We start from the raw sequence: 14,068 nt of genomic DNA on the forward strand, positions 1-14,068 counted from the left end.
CGCAGGCAGGATCTGACGACGATCCTATAGCTTCAAATTTCCTCTTTAATGGCGTGATCCTTCTTGATGTTGAGTCGTTTCAGGCCGGCGTGTCACACTGTTCTGTTCTGTTCTGTTCTGTTCTGTTCTGTTGGTTCGGCTATCTTGCTTTGGGCTTGAACCTATTATTAATAGATCGGTTTTTAGTAAAAGTTACTTCATAAAAATATTTCCGAACCTGGACGGGTTCTGGTTTAGAACCCGCATCGCCTTGTTGTCGCGCCTCTGTCTAAACCAACCGACCAAGCTTTTCGCTTGGTTAATTAGTCTTCCCACTTAATACGCACACATTAAACACCGGCAGAAATCACAATGGATATACTTAGTCTAAGAACGATTAATCCTTAATCCTTTGCCCTCTAACGTTAATAGCCATTCGTCTAGCCTTGCATTGAGGCTTTGTTTAGCTTGAATACTGCAACTTGCTAAGTTAATTATTAGAACATTTGTAATTTAATTTGGGTTTATCTTTTATTATGTGGCCTGACACGAGCTAAACTGGAAACTTCTTTTATATTTAGCGATAGGCAACCAACTTTCGAAATTTATGACTCCCGTGAAAGAAAATTTTGAGCCTGCAACCGTTTAAAACTATGGCTTAAGGCGCGTATTGTATTGGAAATGAAGAGGCGCCATCAACTAAGAGCATTTAAAATAGTTTCTCTATCTTTATTCCAAGAATTTTGCTAAAAACATCTTTTATCTCTAAAATTCTTGTTCATCTTTAAGAACACCCACATCCCATTTTCAATATCTATTAGAATGGGGGTAGATAGTTTATTTTATTTCAATTTTTTGATTGTTTTTTTCTCTAAATTTTATGGATAGGGTATGGGATAGAGACTTCAGCCTCCAGCATGAGCGCTCTAAGTAATAACTTTATTGTAAAGAGTTGACGGTAGATTATATATAAGACTTATAGTGGTACAAGAGGCAAATAGCAAGTGTTTTATTGTTCTCTTTTAATCTCCCTATTCACATATTATTTGTGCTTTTCATTTTCCTAAGATCAAGAATGATGACGTATTCGGGTCAAAACATAGATGAATCGGTTTTTCTTACATTCATTTTGCTGATTTCTTGATATGGTATTATGTGTGTTCTTTGTGGTTCTTTGTTCAAATTTTTTGGTTTTAATGTTTTGAGAGACACGATGGTCCTTGTGTTTTTGTTTGATTAATTTATTTCTTTTTATGGTCCTAGATTTCAAGATATAAAGAATATTCTTAGTGCAACGATCCGATGAAAATTTTTATTCAGGTTGTATATATATTTCTATAAAATATATATGTAACTGAAAAAGACATTTTTACTGCTTAATTTTCTCAATAGTGAATTTCTTGAAGTGTAAGGCCCCGTTCCCGGTAACCCTATTTTGGTGTTGGATTTACTTATAAACACAGTTCTAAAATCAGAGTTAATTTAAACTTTCGCGGAATAATTTAAAACTTCAAACATCACATTACAAACATTCATTTTTGTCTTAACATACAAATTGTCTTTTCATAACATAACATAAAATAGTCGTGACACTTCTTCATAGATGTCAGTCTCCTTAGCTCGTGCCATGTGTCCCTCCTCAAGCCAGCTGCTTCAACCTATCTGTCTGCGTGCATACTAAAAGTCAGCTACGCTGAGTGAATTCTAGTTAATCAATTAACATACAATACATTTCTATCCTTACTCATACGCGTCCGAAGATACGTATTCATACCTTACTTTTCTATTACTTCTTTCACACATACTTTATATACATGCATACGTACTTACATACTTTCTTTCATAAAACCCTATGGTATACCATAAGCTATTCTACATTAAACATCACAGATATTGTAAGGGTCTGGTCCCTATCATCACAGATATTATAAGGGTCTGGTCCCTAATATCACAGATATTATAAGGGTCTGGTCCCTACTGCCTCGAATAACCATACATTTATCATACGTGCATATTTTATCTGTCTCATGTATATAACAATATATATATACATGCTCATTCATACTATCATTATATAGTAATAACATCCAATACATAGTCATACACGTATCATACACTTATCAATTAAGTAAATGTATTAACTATCACATAGGAGTATGCACACAGCCCCGAACACATTTCAAAAAGAAATGGGGCTAGAACTCACCTGGAGTCGGTTTCTCTCGCCGTTAATGGTAATGCTCTTCCTTAGTTGAGCACGGCTAACTGTACAATATATTACGCGTGTCAATTATCCATTACTACTACTTCCTACATCTAATTTAATGAAACTCTCATCTAACGGGGGTCCGGGGGCAGCGCCCCAAGTAGCGGGGTCTAGGGGCGGCAGCCCCTAGCAGGGTCCAAGGGGCAGCGCCCCTGGCTGGGGTTGAGCTGCTTTTTCGCTTCGCATGGAACTTTTTCGCTTCGCATGGCTGTGCGATGCGAAACAACCTTTTTCGCTTCGCATGGCTGTGCGCTGCGAAACAACCTTTTTCCCTTCGCATGGTCATGCGATGCGAAATAACCTTTTTCGCTTCGCATGGCTGTGCGAATTTTTTCCTTTTCTTCGTTTTTACCATTTTAAAGCCATCTCCCGATACATTCTGACCCCATGCACCTGATCCTAAACCCATATCTCTCATAGCCCGATGCCACCTTTTCACCTTAAAGTGCACCCAAGAGGTTATAACTTACCAAGTTTATATTTTTCTTACATTTCACAACCCGATCTATCATTATATCTGTTTGCATGCCGATTCTAACCATAAAACTTAACCATTTAAACCGAAACCTACCTTTTGCTTCGGGTTCGAGTTTAGATCGGGACAACACGCAGGATCTTCCAAACGTTTCTTGTTGCTCGATGACGTTGAACACGAGATTCACCTTTCTTTTGCTCGGATTTGGATCCAGGTGTTTGAGAGAAAAAGTGTGTGTGTTTTTAGTGTGTGGGGAGGGAGACAAAATGGTGAAATGGTAGGTGGGTTGGGTTTATATAGTGGGTTATGGGTCCCACCACCCACTCTCCATTCCCATTTCAAATCCTTATCCAAACATTTAACACACGACTAACTTAACGATACACAGTTAATAACAAAACTTTCCGTCATTTATTATTTAACAAAAAGTTTGATGTTACATGAAGTAATCCGGGTGTTTATACCTTTAGTGTGTTTGAAGTCACATTTATGTTTTTTTATTGAAGTAATTAAGGGTGTTCATGCATTTAATGTGTTTGAACTTAAATTCATGTTTTTTTATTGGCGTGTAACTCTTAAGCAATGTATAAAGATCTCTAAGGGTAATTTTGGTATGACGTAATAGAATGGATGAGGGAATGGAATGGACGTGGGAATAAAATGGATCAAGGAATAAAATGGACCATTACCATTTCATTGTCATGTTTGGTTACCATATAGGAATGATCATCCCATATTATTATTATTATTATTATTATTATTATTATTATTATTATTATTCCATTGGTAATAGTAATAAATAATATTAATAATATGAATATTCGTATTAACTCGTTTTTAAGGCCTACGCGTTTTAACGATACCACTAAAGCGAATAAAAATAATCATAAAAATGTTGAATCACGCATGCGTGTTATGAAGCGTTGACTTGTCAAAAAATTTTAATAATATTGATAATGCGATAATAACTCTAATATAATAATTGTTATATTATAATATAAAAAATAATGATAATTTAATAAAAATAATAGAAATAATATAATAATCCGAAATGTAATAATAATTATAATATAATAATAATATTATTATTATTATTCCAGTGGTAATAGTAATAAATAATATTAATAATATGAATATTCGTATTAACTCGTTTTTAAGACCTACGCATTTTAACGATACCACTAAAGCGAATAAAAATAATCATAAAAATGTTAAATCACGCATGCGTGTTATGAAGCGTTGACTTGTCAAAAAATTTTAATAATATTGATAATGCGATAATAACTCTAACATAATAATTGTTATATTATAATATAAAAAATAATGATAATTTAATAAAAATAATAGCAATAATATAATAATTTGATAATGTAATAATAATTATAATATAATAATAATATTGTTATTATTATTATTGTTGTTGTTGTTGATGATAATTCCATTCCTTGAAGAAATAAAAAAAAAGCACCTACTCCTTAAAGAAATGAAAATCCTCTATTCAGAAGGAATTCCATTCGCTATGGAATGGTTCATTCCATTACCACATGCTAACCAAACTAGGTTTTTTCGGAATGACACATTTTATTCCACCTCTCATTCCTTTATACCAAACACTACCTAAAATATTTTGAGATATCTTCTTTCTATGATTAAAGTTTTATTCCCGTCATCTTTTTCTCACACCATAAACAAAAATAAATATTTTCTTGGATTTTTCTGTTGACGAACATCTTTCTTATTATTATTTTTTTTATTTTTTTTTCTCTTCTCGTCATAGACACATAAAGAAATAATGCATTTGATATCTAACGCTATATTTTTTGTTCTAGTTTTTCGTTATAGTGATGTTGATCTTTATGAGCAACTATGACATGAGTGTGTTGGCCTTGCTATTAAAATTCCTCAAATAAGTGAAAGGCATTTTACTTCCCGCATGGCCACATCAAACAGGTTTGTTTCTCTAGATTTGCATAAGTTTTATAATAGTTAGATTGAGTAATAATGTGTAATCTTATAGTCCGACCACAATAATTAATACAATTTAATTTGCAGAACCTTTTATTTGTTTTTGTTTTTAATGCTTAGTTTAGTTTATTAGTTTCTTTATTTATTTGGTTAAGGTAATAGAATATTATGAGTTCACATTGCAAATACTATTGTATGAAAAAAATAGTTTATTTAAAAATAATTTATTAAAATTGCACTGAAACTATTGAAATAACCTGTTTTTTAGACTGATTGCTATGGGGCGCGGAAGGGGGTGTTGTACACTGTCGTGGGGTGCCGTCGGTGGGGGCGCGGAGGGGAGAGGCGCGGTTGAGATGGCCGGCGCATAAGAGGTGGGGGGGGGGGGGGGCATAACGGCTTTTTAACCGTTAAAATTAAAAAAAAAAATCAAATTTACATTATATATATATAAATGAAACCTCTAAAATCCTACGTGTCGCAATGTGGCCACTCCCTCTTTTTATGGAAGCCACCAGATTACTTGATTTTTAAATGGAGGCCTCTCATTGATTTAACCCAAATTCATGGGTATGGATCTTACCAAAACCAGATAGCTCTTAAATGGATTATAACATATCATTAAATTAAAAATTAATCTTACCAATTATTTGATATGAAAATCATATAAAATAGGGATACACTAAAATTTAATATCCAATTTAAGAAGAAAAATATATTATTTATAATTAATAAACAATTTTTTAGTAAAAAACATAAGCGGGCCATGGATCACCAAATCCAGATAGCTTTTAAACGGGTTATAGCATATCATTTATTTATAAAACCCTTTCATCATCAAACCCTAAGTATATTATTAACTTTCTTACAATAAAGAAAATTAAATCCAAAAAATAAATATTAAAAAACGAAAAATGTAAAACAACTATTATCTCAAACCATCAGATTGCTTTATTTGTAAATAAAGGCTTCTCACGCATTTGACCCGAATTCACGGGTAAAGGTCTCACCAAACTCAGATAGCTCTTAAACGGGTTATAACATCTCATTATATTAAAAATTAATCTCATCAAATATTTGATATGAAAATCCTATAAAATAGGGGTATACTAAAAATTAATATCCTATTTTATTTAAAAAAAAAGATACTATTTATAATTAAGAAACAATTTTATAATAAAGAAAATAAACGGTTAATTGGTATTACCAAACCCAGATAGCTTTTAAACCGGATTATAACATATCTTTTATTTGTGAAACTATTTTATCATCAAACCTCAAGTATATTAATTATTAACTTTCTTACAATAAATAAAATTAAAATCCAAATATATATATATATAAATATTAAAAACGAATAATGTAAAACAACCTCCGTAATACGGGGGATAAAATATAGTATATATATATATATGTATGTATGTATATATAGAGTAAGGATTCTAAATGAACCCTTTGCAAATTGAGAACTTTGAACCATTTTAGACCACTAAATAAAAACTTCTAAAAAATATTTAAAAAATTATAAAACAAAAAAAAAATTTAAAAGTTAAAAAACAAAAATTCTTATATTTCATTCCTGTTTCATAAAAAAAATTCGTATTATATATACACATGTGTATAATTTCATTTAATCTTTAGTTACGTAACGTACACGTATGTGCATTATCATTTACCTTAAATTATACATATGTGTATAAAAAACATGTGTGCACATATATGTATAATTTTGCTAAACTGGGAATTTTTTTTATGAAACCAGGATGATAAATAAGAATTTTGTTTTTTTTTACTTTTTTTTATTTTTGTGTTTTTTTTTCATCATTATTATTATTATTTTTGTGATCCAAAATGGTTCTCAATTTTCATAAAGGTCTCATATGATCCTGAGTTTATATATATATATATATATATATATATATATATATATATATATATCATTCACTTAATCTCTACAAACATCTCATTCACCTCCTTAAACTTTTTAAAACTTTTCACCCGAGTACTGCCCCGATATCGACGTTATTTCATATTCGGATTCAAAGGATGAATCGACATTTAGTGCTATTCGAGAGGCTACCCAACTCTTAGTCGAGCATTGCGAAAGCTCACAACCACGAACATGACGACCTCATCTTCAACGAAATCGTGTAGGTGCTCATGACCGATTGATGAAATATTATTTTTCGTTGGGCGTGGCTTTTGATTCGGAACGATTTCAGCGTCATTTTCGGATGATTCGCCAACTATTTTTATGGATAGTTGGTGATTTAGAACGCGATTATGCATTCTTCCAACAACGGGAGGACGTTAGAGGTGAACCGGGATTTTCTCCTATGCAAAAATGCATGGCGGCAGTTCGTCAACTAGCATACGTGTCACACCCCAACCTAAGGCGGAAATGCCGGGGCGTGATCCGATTGCTCACAGCTCGAATATACTATCATAAATAAAATGTGACAATATCTAATTAATTATTTTAATTCAAATGTACACACAATAATCAAATACAACAAAACAATTCAAATAAATAAATACAATCAATTAATTTTAAGTTTGTCTTAAATATAACCTATGGTCTTGACTAAATATCCATACTTCAATCTAAGCAACCTGCATATGCGCAAAAAATGGAGTTTGTCAACAACACATGTTGAGTGAGATGATCACCAATTTTGAATCATTAAATAATAGCATATATATATATAATGATAAATGCGCAAACCAACCATGTGATAATAATCAATCGAATCATAACAAACATGCATATAACCAAATCGTGTGTGCCAATGAAATCATTGCCAAGCGAATCGGGCATTGATTACAATGACTAAGGTTGTCGTTTTACCTTTGCCAAGCGAATCGGGCTCCGGTTACTAAGACGGGCGTATGATCATACTAACGAGAACCCTCTACAAGGGGATATGTTGGATCTCTCCGAACGTTATCAAGTAAACAATTAACCATGTAGCAAATAACAAATAGCATTCAACGGATATTCACACAATGATTATGTTTGCGATTTTGTATATATATATAGAATAGAAAATATGAGTACGTACGCATATGTCCCCAAACATTTGAAATAGTGTATAAAAAGGGGAATAATAAAACTCACCTGATCGATTAAGCCAAACGGAAATAAATACGACAAGAACGATAATCACACTCCTCGAGAATTACCGACAAGAATCCTAATTAAATGATATGATGAGTGAATTATAGATGGTATAATACATATAATGAATTTAGGATTCGATATGATTTGAGTTACAATTATGTTTGGGATGTTATGGATTGAACGATTGATCTCTACGAATTATTGTTATTGTAAAAACAATATTATTAGTTATTACTTAATTATAAGAATTATTGTTTATTATATAATCTGATCTACGAATAATTAGTTTAATTAAATATAAGTTGAAATCTATTATAATAATAATCGTTTAAATATGTAATTATAGTAAAATTTATACCTTAAAATCATTAACGAAATTCGACGGTAAAAATATAGTTAACACTTTTAAATACGTTAATACGTTTATTATGATTTTTAATAACACTTACATACACACACACACACACATATATATATATATACATATATAATATATATTTATTAAATATAAATGAATTTAGAAAGACGTTTTTACAACGAGAAGCATTAACATTAGCGTCGGTTTTCAATAAATAATTGTTGATTTATAAACATACACTTATAATACATACACATATATATACCTCTATATATACACGAAAACTTGTATCAAAACTAGCTGACACAAAACGTTAACCTTACGATGACGGTTTAAATAAAATATTGTTTATTTAATATTTAGCATTATTTATAATACATTATTAATACTTAAAATAAGTTAAAAACAATTTAAAACATCAAAGAACCAAAAATACTAAAAACCTGCTACTGGCCGGACTCAAACCTGGGTGGCTGGACGGCACAGAGGCTGTGAACACACACACCAGCCATGCGTGCTGGTGTGCCAGTTGTTTAGGAGTTGTAAACGGTTTGATTTATACATAAACAAACAAAGTCCAATTAAATCATGAACCATAGAATTATCAATTGATCAATCCGTTGTATATTTGACAAATTAATGTTAGGGTTATTGTTTAGTGGCGTGAGACGAACTGAATGCATATTTTGATTACCTCGTATGATGAGGAAATCGCAGAGAACGGCCCCCACAGTTGCCGACGGCAAGAACGAGATCGAACAAGGGGTTTCGGCTATAATTAACGTAGTTAAGGTTAGGGGTTTTGGTCGCTGGACCATGAAGGAGGTGCAGGTGAGATGAATTGTGTTATGATCACGTCTAGGTTATATATCAGTTTTTAGGTATAGGTCGGTTCAGTGTATAAATCAATTCGTATAATAAACGATCTTGTTTTCCTAACTAACCATCACAATCAGGCCGAAAATGGCAAAAAGAATCAAAAACATAATTCAATTCCAAGTTTATGACGAAAATTGAGGCTCAAGTAAACTAAATGGGTTCACGGGTACGGGTATATGGGTCTGAAATACGGGTTTGGGTGATGGGTTATAAAGTTATTTTACAGTATTTGCAGTTAAGTCCTTGGAAATTTGAGGTGGGAACATTAGAAGATTAAAGTTTTAGTTTCGGGTTAAAATCGTATACTTTTCAAAGTTTAAATGTATTTTAAATAAATATATAAACAAATATAAATCGTATAAATATTTCTTGATAAACATGATACTTTCATCGTTTAACTTTCCCAAACATGAAACGGGTCGGGTAATAAGTATAAGAGCGTATGTGGAAAACCCGAGTTGTTACAATACGGGACTACGAGTGACGCCATAGAAGAGTATTTACATATATCGGAGACAGTGGGACGTGAAGCGCTTCACAGGTTATGCGAATGCGAGTATTATTATTTTAATTATTTATCTCAAAACCTTAATATTTCGAGTATAAATTTTATAAACTTAGGTATTCCTCAACTATATCATAAAAAATATTTGAGGAGGCCGACTCAAAGTGACGTACAAAAAATATACGAGGTGCATCAACAAAGATACGGTTTTCCCAGGATGCTTGGTAGCCTCGATTGCACACGTTGGCCTTGGGTGTAACATCTCGGATTTTTCATATCTGTATTCCTTTATGTTATAACCGATTCGGGAATGTAATTTGGATCTTTCGAACTATTTAAAACTTGTATTTATTGGTATTTAACTTAGTTTAAGTTATTTTATAATTTCATAACCTTCAATCATGCCAAATAGCCTTAGAAACTCTTAAAATTGCTAAAAAAATACATTTTCGGAACCTCAAGGACCAAAATTGACAAAACAAATGTGGTCAGGAATATCCCTACGCCACGGCATCAGATCAGCAAAAGCTTTCCTTTGTTAGTTTCTAACTCGTGTTTAATGCAGAATCGATTTTTTTTTTGACCAAATCGCGTGTCTTAAGCTCCAAGAAAACCCTCTTAGAGTCGGTGCATGTCCATATACATTATCCCCTTCCTCAAGAACGAATTTTGGTTGATTTTTAGTTGATTTAGTCATTAAACGAGATACTGTTGCGTAAACGAATCTTTTGACTAAAATTAGCTTTTGTTTACTAATCATATATAAACAAGGTCATTATAATCTGCAAACTTCTTTCCTAAACCCTAATATCTCATATAGCTGTCGTCCGTTGTCACCCTAAAAAAACACCTGTTTTCCCCTTCGTTCTTTGCTATTTTATTCAAGATTGTTCGTGTTCGAGCTGATTTTGTTAATTTCCCGGTGTTTGACTATGTTTTCTCACCAATCTAATCACTTTCCGGGTAAGTTATCTTCTGTAAAGTTATTTCTTATTGTTCAATGATTAACAAACCTCAATCAATTTCTGTGATTGAAGGAAATTGACGGTTCAATTGGACACCGACCCATTTAAGGGCATATTGGTCAACAACGTTGACCAATCGATTTCACTTCTAGCCAAAACCGACTTCGGTCCAGAAGACTTTTATTTTTATCTCAATATTTTGAGTGTACTGACTAAAACCCAACTTCCGACTCGCTGTTCAGATTCAGGTCAGTTCCAGCTTGCTTATTTACTGAAAAACTCATAAATGGAATTCTAGACATCCGTTTGGATTGATTCCAACGGTTATGTTCTCGGTTTTAATTGTAGTTTATTGTCTCTAAGTTTCAGGTCTGTTCGAATTAACTCAGTCAGCGTGTTAAAGGACGGTTTACTCGTTTATTCTTATTTTATTCTAATTATCTTGCAAACTCATCTAAGTAATAAGGTGAGAAGTCATTCCCCATTTTAACGGCTTTTAAACGTTTTGGGAACACTTGCATACTTATCAGTGTTTACGTATTATATATTATTCGCACTAGCAAACTGTGAGTGTTGTGTATTAAAGTATAAGAAAAATAAGAAGCCATGTCAAATTAAAACATTGAGCATCCATTAAAATAAAATAAACCATCTTAGTAAATGCTAAAATATAAAGTATAAGAAAAATAAGAAGTGTAAGAAGCAATATAGTCCATTGATCGTATATTTAAATGTTTGTGATTAATTTGAGAGAAAAAAAAAATGATAGAAATGACATAATAAATAAATTAAAGCATCGAGCATTCATTAAAATAAATAAACTATCTTAAATAGGTAAAGGTTAGAATATAAAAAAAATGGGAGTATGAGAAGCAATATAGTCCGTTGACCTTATTTAAATTGTTGTGATTAATTTGGAGAAAACAAGTAATAGAATGACATAAATGGAATATCCCACATTTGTTGAGTTTTTCTCTGCACATGCAAAACACGTTTCAATTTCCCAATTATTTTAAAATATTTATAACTTTTATATACAACAATTAAAAAAAATCACCATAATAACAAGCGTTTTTTTATTTTTAATATTAGTACCATATTGCTATAAAAAATTGTGGGTTTTTTATACATTGTGTTATTGGTTGGTCATTGTGTTTTTCAATTGGGTTTTCTATACATTGTGTTATAGGTTCTAATCGTTGTGATTTTTCAATTGGTATTCCTATTAAAGATTACAATTAAAAAAATTACGTCCCTGTGTTTTTTGTTCGACATTGTGTCTTTGTTCATCATTTTGTCTTTTGCTCGTCATTATGTCATCTACTCATCGTTGTGTTTTAGTAATTTTGTATTATGCTCGTTTTCTTTTGTTCGATAATAACATACGACATTCACTTAATTTGAGAAAAAGAGTATTACATTCATTGTGCATTATATATTGACCATTATGCTTTATGTTTTAGGTCATTGAGTAATATGTATTGACCATTGTGTTTTATGCTTTAGGTTATTGTGTAACGTGCATTAATCATTGTGTTTTGTGTATTAGATAAATTTGTTGCTGATTTATCATTATATTTACATATTATGATTACACAGTGTATTAGATAAATTTGTTTTGTGTAAGATTTGTGTGCTGGTTTGTAAGATAATACCAAATTTGTTTGGTTGATTGTAACTTTGAGATATAAGCCTAAAACATGATAAATTTGTGTGATGATTTGTGATTTTCTATAGAACGTTGTTTGACTAATTGTAATATTGGGATTTAAGAATCTAGTGAAAATGATATAAATAGGTGTTTTTAAGTTTTTAAATTTTTATCATTCTTGCTCTTTCTTAGTCTCTTTTCTCACACTATCTAGATTATGTTTTAGTTTTGTAAGTTTTAAATGAATGAAGCTACCGGTGGTGAAAATTATGAAGTTACTAGTGATGAAAATTCAAGCAACATATTTACTTTTAAATTGTGAGTTGCTATTTTGTAATCAACTCGAATGTTATTTTTAAATTTTTTGTAATTTTAAAGCAATCTAAAAAAAAAAGATTCAAACAGACTTTATACAAACTGTATAGCCCTAAACAGATCCTATAAGAACTATACGATACAAATAAATAAAAACTAACACTCCCTAACCGAAAATAACCTCTACACTTATGCAAGTCGTATAGAGTATAGACCTTACCGCATTTTCTTCTCCCACCACCCACCGCAATCTGACGCTGGCAATGTGGCTGGCCAACCCAAAAGCGTAACCCTAGCCGCTGCATCACAACCTCCATCAAACAACACCTTACTTTCTACATCCGTCATCAACCAGCCTCGAATCACAACCTTAGATAAAGCCATCGAAGTGAGGGTCAGTTTTTCCTGTGCCTATTATTGCTTTTTAGGTTAGGGCCGCCATGAACTGTAATCTTCTGCTGCTCAAGGTATTATTATTATTATTATTATTATTATTATTATTATTATTATTAACTGAACGTGAATATAAAGTATCACCGTGTACCATCCTCTGTTCTATCGGCTAGTGCCTCAAATTGTGCATTTCATTTCCAAAAGGATACATACTTTACACCATTAGTTTAAAATCTTTGTTCACATTTTCACAAAATTCTACGTCATATTACTCTAATAAAAAATTAAAAGACCATTTTTTAAGTCTGTCTTCATATCAAAAAGTAAATCATTTTTTTGTGATGCATGTTCTTGCAAAAACTGCTCTCTAATACACACATTTGCGTGTATAATAGAGTTTTTGATGCAACGACGAAGTTAAAAGATTTATTAATTTTGGATTTAAGTAATACGAATTTGGTAAACATGTGAATAAAGGTTTTTAAACTAATAGCGTGAAGCATGTATCGTTTCAAAAAGGCGTGATTTGGTTATGTCATTTCAAAGTGTTCTAACTTAAAAGAGTTAAAATGAAATGTTTGCGATTACGATTAATTCTTTTTTAACTCTTAAGTCTTCCCAGACTTGTTTCTTACCAAGGCTTTAAGTAAAAACTTTTAGGGGTGTTCAGTAGGGGTGCAAACGAGCCGAGCTACTCGAGATCGGCTCGTTAAAAAGCTCGAACGAGCCAAGCCTTGTCGAGCCCGAGCCATAAAAAAGGCTCATTTATTTGTCGAGCCCGAGCCCAACATGTGAAGCTCGTTGGGCTCGTCGAGCCTTATCGAGCTTCTAATAATATTACTTCTTTTATAACATTACACAGTCCATTCAACGTTAATATGATTAAGCCCATTATCAAATTACTTCCTGGCCCATTTAACTTGTTAATCTTAACAAAAAAACCCTTTGCCTTTGAAATACTGAATCGACATATTATTAGATTTAGGAGCCAACTCCAGAGTCCAGAACGTCGTTTGTGTTTCTAGTTTCAACTTTCAATGAATCATTACCCATCTGGTCATCTGCTCTAGAGCGACGACGATTAAGCATTCAAACCCCATGCCCTAGAACTAATCGAGGATCACTTGGCTGTTATTCCAGGTTCAGTTTGCAACTAATATCATTTAATTATTTGATTTTGTTCATCATATACTGTT

Source organism: Bidens hawaiensis, unplaced genomic scaffold, assembly GCF_021521415.1.
Source record: "Bidens hawaiensis isolate Kalapana, Puna unplaced genomic scaffold, B.hawaiensis_p1.1 tig00041055_1, whole genome shotgun sequence".
NCBI lineage: Eukaryota > Viridiplantae > Streptophyta > Magnoliopsida > Asterales > Asteraceae > Bidens > Bidens hawaiensis.